Source organism: Eublepharis macularius, chromosome 4 (assembly GCF_028583425.1).
Source record: "Eublepharis macularius isolate TG4126 chromosome 4, MPM_Emac_v1.0, whole genome shotgun sequence".
NCBI classification, from domain to species: Eukaryota; Metazoa; Chordata; class Lepidosauria; order Squamata; family Eublepharidae; genus Eublepharis; species Eublepharis macularius.
In genome coordinates, this window is record NC_072793.1 from 74702670 (window position 1) to 74707941 (window position 5272).

The window sequence follows — 5272 nt, forward strand, 5'->3', positions numbered from 1 at the left end:
AGGGTAAATGTACTATTCTACCATAGCAAAAACAGAAGCTCAGAGCTGACTTCTTCAGATGCTTTGCATCTGACAAAGTGAACTCAGACTCATGATAGTTCATGCTGGAATAAATGTTAATTCTTTAAGATGCCACTGAACTTCTGTTTCATTTTTAACAGTTTCTCAGGGGCATTAATTAGAGATTTCATACCTCAACTGAGCAAGACATCTCCACAATAACTTTCATCCTTGTAGCAATCTCTGACGGGGAGCTCTTGTCTGCTACTTTATTCAAAGCAACCCTGTGACAAGTCCTATGTATCCTAAGATTTTCCTGATTTGGCCTGTATTTACCACTATTCCATTACCACAGTCCTCTTCCTAGTTCAGACACTGAGGCAGTAGGGTAACCTAAACGTTAGTTATTAACTTTTGGAACCTAGCTTGAAGCAAAATGATTGAATATACACATTTCAACATCTTTGAGCAGCACTAAATTGGTCATTAGTGTAGAACCAATCATAATATGTTTTCATCTCAGCTTCTAAGGTTGTGTTTCCAAATGACTTCACCCACGTTCCATTTAATTGCGCAAAGGTTTCTCTTGAAAATGAAACGATATACACAATATATAGTTTCTGCACAGCTTAACACATTTTCTGCAAATTGGAAGGGGTTTTTTTTTCGTTCTGCAGAGCTACAAATAACTCTAATTAGTGTTAAACAGTAACTAGGCACCTACACCAAGAACAAGAAAAATACCTTATGTACAGAGTGTGGTATTCAGACAACTTCCTTCAATAGATTAGCCAGCAAATGCAAAATTATTTAGCATGAGAGAGATGCTAGCACATCTTTGATACAGTTACTTTTCAACAGCCACTTTTGTCACTTTTCAACAGCCAAATTAAGAGCTCAGCCCTACAGATTGGTAGCACTGCACAGTATTATGCCCAGGACTTCCAGCACTGCAGCAAAGGATCTTCTTCCTCTTCATCTCGGCCCCTTCTATTGGGCATTCCAGGGGCGCTGATTCCAAGCAGCATTGATTGGAACTGGTGTTTGGAAAATGGCAAGGAAAGAGTGGAGAGAAGAATGGGTTTTCAGTAGTCCCTGGCACAGAATGCTAAAAGATATGGGTTGCAGCCCCTGGAATGGAGGGCACTAGAGAGGAGCTAAAAGGTAGGCAAAAGCAGGCTGGACTGCTTTGGTTAAGATGCAATCCAGCCTTGGCTTATCCTGCACCATCTACAGACAGGGATAGGGATAGGATCAGGCTGCTCGGGAGTTAGTTTAAAGAGCCCTCAAAAATTCTCATCTTCAATCCACTTCCTAGATGTCTAACTGCTCCATCTCAGGAGCTCAGGAAGGGTACCAGTCCCTATCCCTGACCACCAAAACCACTGCCAGAAAGTTGTATGTGGAGGAGTTCATTGTACTTGTGTCAGTGGATGGGCTGGTTCACACATTTCACAGTGGCCAGGCTAGTTTCAGAATAACATTTGGTAAGAGTAAAGCTAATGCTTGGTAAGAGGGCCAAAGCCAGTAACAGGCTATTAATAGACAATCAGATGTTGACTTTGTTTCAGCAGAGCAATCAGCATTCACACTAATCAGGTATGAGCTAATGGTTTGTTTCTTACAAGATGACTGTACATATGCATGATAACACAGGGACTCCAGCTATATATTCAAATCCCTGTTCTGCCATGGAAGTTTGCTGGGTGATCTTAGGCCAGCCACACTTTCTCAGCCTACCCTACCTTGCAGGGTTATTGTGAGCATAAAATGGAGGAGACGAAAATGATGTAAGCTGCTTTGGATCCCCACTGGAGAGAAAAGCAGGGTACAAACGAAATAAATAAATATAACATTGTATCAATGGGATATTGTCTCTAGATAATGATCTCCTGGGACTTGATAAATGCTGACAAAAACTAGAGCTATTTCTTATTTTTTCATCACCTTCTCCTCCGTACCATTGGACCTGGGGGTTAAGATAGAATAGTCAAGATACCTTTCAAATAAAAGTGTATTTTATTAATTTATTTTAAAAGAACTCAGAGTGGCACACATGGGATTATTTCACTTTGACTTGGGTGAGGGAGTGTCACCAGCCCAAAGTCACTCAATAAGGCTCATGGCTGAGTGGGGATCCAAACCCAGTGTGATGCTGAAGGAGAGGAAATGTGTCTCCCCCAGACTGTTTATCTACTTGAAATTGCCTTTCTAACACATTGGGTTCCTGTCTTTTTTCCCTTCCAGGGCTGAAAGCTGAATGACTGGGGACTATTTTTGATCACGGAATGCTGTGTGTGTGGGGGGGGGGGAGATAAAGCCCCATTCCAATGACATGCAGCCCGTTCATGCCAGGCAACCATATGGCTGGTTTTTTTAGAGCCCAAAACACACATCTGGAGAGCCAATCATGACACTCCAGTGTCACGTGGAGAATTTACAGCAGAGGGCTATGTTCTGGAAGTCACACATCAAACTGTTCTTCTAGCATTTTTATTATGGCATCAGAAAGGGAGAAATCACTCCTTCAAAATATAGCCCCATTTAGCACAAAGCTGCCTTCTTGAAGTTGTTTGTAAACATAGAAAAGAGCTAGTGACCAATGCCCATTCTTTCCTGTCTTCTTGGAGTAGAGAGTAGAGGAATGAACAGAGGAAGCCTAGGGTGGCAGAACAGCACAATGGATTGAGCACAGCAAGGAAACAGGCAGAGGGGGATGGAGCACAGAGAAAAGGACACAAGAGGGCTTAGGTGAGTGGAGGTGGTGCAACACTACCCCTTCTTAGAACAAAGGGGTTGGAGACCAAAAAGTTTATGCTTAAAAATTAAAAGCAAATAAAAATATATGCAGTGTCATCAACCAATGAAAGGAAGCCTTGGGAGGGACTCCAGTAATTGTGAGGGAGGAACTATGGCTCAGTGGCATGGTAAATCTTCCCAGTGGTAATCTGCTTTGCATGCAGAAGGTCCCAGGTTCAATCCACACCATCTCCACTTAAAAGAACAAGGTAGTAGGTGATGAGAAAGGTCTCGGCCTGATATCCTGGAGAGATGCTGCCAGTCACGAGTAGATAATGATTACTCTGACAGACTAAGATTTTAATTCCGTAGAAGGCAGGTCCATGCATTCATGGACAGGACTACTGCACCTAATTATACTATATCTGTCACTTTCTTTTACTGTGGTTTCTCTCAGAAACTCACAGACTGTTAAAAAATGTAATCAGAATTAATTATGCAAACTGAATACATTTCCCCTGATTTCTCCCTACTAATTGTAAGTACCGGTTATAGGTTAGAAGGCATTTTATACTGCAGAACTTTACTTCCTCTGATAAAAAATGCCAATGTAAGATGCCTCTGTAATTTATTACTGGAAATAATACTGTTTCATCTCAAGTAATTTCCCTTTATTCAATACAATTTATTTTATGGCACTGGAAGCATTCCAAAAGTGCACATTATATTCCTATGACTCTATAAAAGTTTGATATATTTTCTAATCAATAGTGTATGCATTACTTTGTGCTAAAGTTAGGAACCCTTGAGCTGTACTTTCCAATGTATAATGTCACTGGTTCAAATTCTGTTCTCAATTACACTAGCATAAATCCAGGGCAGAATTAGGACATGTGTATCAAGCTAAAACGTTTTTAAAGTACATGGAAACAGTGAGCAACTTAAATTCCTTTCTCCCCCCCCCACCTTACATTAAAACAAAACATCCAATCAATGTTTGGACACTAAGTCAAAATACAGTTGTTTTGTTTATGCTTAAATGTAACATCTCATTTATATGTGACCTCAGTTGTTAATTCACTAATTACAGGCTTATTTGTTTTTTGATTGGTTCTTCTCAAACCCTTATGAATTTAGCAATCCCTGTGCACCTGTTGCTAAGTGGCAGCCTCATAATAATCACAGGCAGAAAAAGCAACACTTTGGGCAGACGGACTAATCAAGATAAACTAGTATAACTTGAATACTCTGTGAAACCCCAAGCTCTACAAGTGCTTAAATGGATATATTTCTGATTTGTGCTACAGTCACAATTTGTCCCGGATAGTTACAGATACAAAAGAGAAACATGTTTCCTCCAGCAAAGAAACACTTCATTGCATGGGCCTGTCAGAAACACAGATGCAAAACTGTACACTAGCATGCATTCAAGACAAGACTCAGGCAGCAGTGCAGCAACAGCATTCATGTACTCAACAGCAGTCTGACTAAAATCAACGGGCCACTTGAGAGTAAATGAACTCGTTTCACTGAAGTGAACAAGACTGGGCCTATGGAAGCGGCCTGTATCTTGCAAGACCAGCGATCGGGCGCTGGATGCATTTGCTTTATTCTATTATGCATTACCCACCTACTGCTTTTCAGGACTTCTTCCTTAATTCCCTGCAGCCGTCTACAAGAGACACCCACTGCAGGAGGCGGGCTAAACCAAGAGGCGCAACACCACAAGACCCCGTGTGGTGCCCAAGCTCAGTGTAGCGTTTCATTCCTACAGCGCGCAGTAAAGCAGCAGTCGCCTCTTTGAGTTATGGCTTGAAGGCGCCCTTGAGGTTAAAGCCCTTCCCCATGTGCAAACAAGCAACTTTGGGCCGCGGTCATGTGGAAGTGAAACGTACCAAATATGTCCTCCGCCGCTTCCCAGCTATTCTTTTGGCAGTCTCGGAATATTATCTTCTCGTGCCCAATGACCCGAAGCGGAAAGGGGGTGGAGGGAGGGAAGCGAGGGCTAGAGCAAAAGCAACCCCGGCTTGTGATCTCCTGATGCAACGAGCAGGCATTCTTAGAATCCACTGGCCTCTTTCCAAAGCCAGGACTAGACCTCCTGGTCGAGGCTAACAAAATCAAGGCAAACTGACACCGCGGCTTGAAGGGGGCGGCGGCTTGATCTCCCGCTTTCCTTAAGAGAAGCACTCAGCTTTCCTCCAACCCTCTCGATTCAGCCCCGAGCGCGCGCTCTCCTCTTTTTTGCCCCCACCTCCGTCCCCCGCCCGGCAAGCCCCACAGAGTCGAGCTGAAGCCCTTTCTTTCAGGAGCTGAACTTGACCGCTAGACAGACGTCAGGTGCTACCGCTGCAGCCCGAGGGCCACTTCAAGTCTTGCAGGGGGGAGGAGAGAGGCAATCCAGCCGTTCCCCCACCCCGCCTTCGAAACATGACAAGGCAAAGGCGGCATTGTGCAATGCATAACCGCGGCGCCCGGCCACGCTTCGCGCAGCACGGAGTCCCTGGGGAAGACCAGGATGCCAGTCACTTAC

The 5272-nt window shown here is 43.7% G+C and overlaps 1 protein-coding gene across 8 annotated transcripts in view; it reads right to left on the reverse strand.

The window, feature by feature from the left end:
- LOC129327475 (core histone macro-H2A.1) overlaps window positions 1–5272 on the reverse strand; it is a 55485-nt gene that overhangs the window by 50103 nt on the left and 110 nt on the right. For 5 of the 8 annotated variants that reach the window (XR_008596830.1, XR_008596829.1, XR_008596828.1 and 2 more), the window contains exon 1: window positions 4635–4688. The exons of 1 other annotated variant lie outside the window; for it this stretch is intronic. The gene's annotated coding sequence lies outside the window, so the exon portion shown is untranslated. Of the gene's footprint in view, window positions 1–4634; window positions 4689–5272 lie in introns of those variants that run through there. 2 more of the 8 variants (XM_054976163.1, XM_054976165.1) reach the window with 2 other exon arrangements.